The sequence below is a fragment of the Eufriesea mexicana genome, unplaced genomic scaffold (assembly GCF_001483705.2).
Source record: "Eufriesea mexicana isolate 0111107269 unplaced genomic scaffold, ASM148370v2 scaffold5368, whole genome shotgun sequence".
Taxonomy (NCBI): Eukaryota; Metazoa; Arthropoda; class Insecta; order Hymenoptera; family Apidae; genus Eufriesea; species Eufriesea mexicana.
This window is the reverse complement of record NW_016913305.1, coordinates 237,235-239,349: the sequence shown is the minus strand read 5'-3', so window position 1 is coordinate 239,349 and position 2,115 is coordinate 237,235.

Genomic DNA, 2,115 nt, shown 5'->3' with positions numbered 1-2,115 from the left:
CTGTATGCTGACTGTAATGGCTTATGACACCTACGGTGTCTGGGTGCTTACCTTGGATATTAATTAATATCGGACAGGTGTACTTGGGAAATAGTCGAGAGAGAGAGAGTGTGGAATAAAATTGAGCAAAATGGCGGACTGGAGAATAATTAAGATCGATTGCAATTTGGAGACGGAGTAAAAAATTGCGAGGTGGGCTATTAAATTATTCCCAATGAATTGAGAATATCCAGTAGACTGCTTCTATTTTAATTATATGTAGCTATGCATCGAAAATTATGCATAGAAATTTATTTTCGAAGTATACAGAAATAGTTAGCTTTCTTAAATTTGCTAGGGATTTTTAGGTTATGGTAATATATTATTTTTGAAGTATATAAAAATAGTTATATTTTATAGATTTGCTAGGGATTCTTATATTATTGTAATATAATATTTTCGAAGTATATAAAAATAGCGAATCTTTTAAAACTTGCTAGGGATTTTTAGGTTATAATAATGTATTATCTTCGAAGTATATAAAAATAGTTATCTTTTTAAATTTGCTAGGGATTTTTATGTTATGGTAACATATTATTTTAGAAGTATATAAAATTAGTTACCTTTTATAAATTTGCTAGGGATTTCTAGGTTATGGTAATATATTATTTTCGAAGTATATAAAAATAGTTACCTTTTTAAATTTGGTAGAGACTTTTAGGTTATGTTAATATATTATTTTCGGACGAATCTGCATCGAATTAGTCAATACTTAATTGAATTGGTATACGGAGGAATTTTAATGTAAATAATTGTATAGTCAATCCGGAAAGTTCATAATTGGAGTAATTTATAATAATTATGGTTTCTTGGTACTAAAATTGGAATTCATCGTGAAATTATTTCTACTCTATTATTGAATGACGGGAAGAGAAAAAAGCTGTTTATTTACAATAGTAATTTCAAATGACAATTAAATCACTTATACGTAATAAATAAATTTTCACCAAACATACTAATAAATTTTCCAATTTCACTCGGAATTTAAGAATAATAAATAGAAAAATGTGATTTCCAGTGAATCGAGAAAATTTTTTTAAGATTCTGATTGGGTTGGTACTCTGGTCTATTATTATAGCCGATTCGTGATTACTCCGGACTTGGACGCACACAGCCATAAAATAACCTAGCCATAATTCAATTACGCAATCAGGATTCGTTCCTTTCCGTCGAATGGCGGCCAGATTTGATTTAATATATCGCTATTAAACACCTTCGAGGCTTAAATTCTATCACAGAAATAAATCAGCTGGAAGAGACATATCCGATTGAAATTCCATTAGCCAGACGCATACGAGTTTCAAATTACACGTGCTGGATATCGACAAGCGTGCAGCTATCGTCAGTTACGAGCCAGTATCGAGATTCATTCAATTATTTTGACACGTGTCAAATAGTAATCGAATTAATAAATTGTAGAAATTTCTTGCAACCAGCATCGTTGCAACATGCTGCACCAAGGATATCGATATTTGTACCTTGATCCTTGATTATCTGCTATATCTAATGATACGTAGAAATTATCCACGATTTTTCGATCGATTCTCGTATTCTAATTAAAAGATATTGTATATGAAGGATAATTAGTATTTAATTCACAAGAAATAGTAATTTCAAGGAAAAATTATTTTCTTTATCGTCTATGAAAAATTCCATTGTTGGAAATGTGTGGATTAGGTATAGTTTAACTATCGTAACAATTTTCGTGATTATGGTAAATGAAAAAGAAACCAATTTGCTATTAAAATTGCATCTAACTATTCTAAAAAATTCGATATTAGCTGAGTAGTTTTCTACTATAGGAATTTAGTTTTATACTAAATTATAACTATACAATAATTATTTTATATTAAATTGGAATTATGCAATAATTATTTAATACTAAATTATTGCTATACAATAATTATTTTGTATTATAATTCTATAGTATAGTATATTAGACTATAAGATGCTCACTGTGATTTAATAATTAAAAATTAATAAACCCTGTATACTAATAAAATATGTAATATATTTAATATAAAGATAATAATATACCACTGTAATACCATGATGGAATAGAAATAAATAAAATGA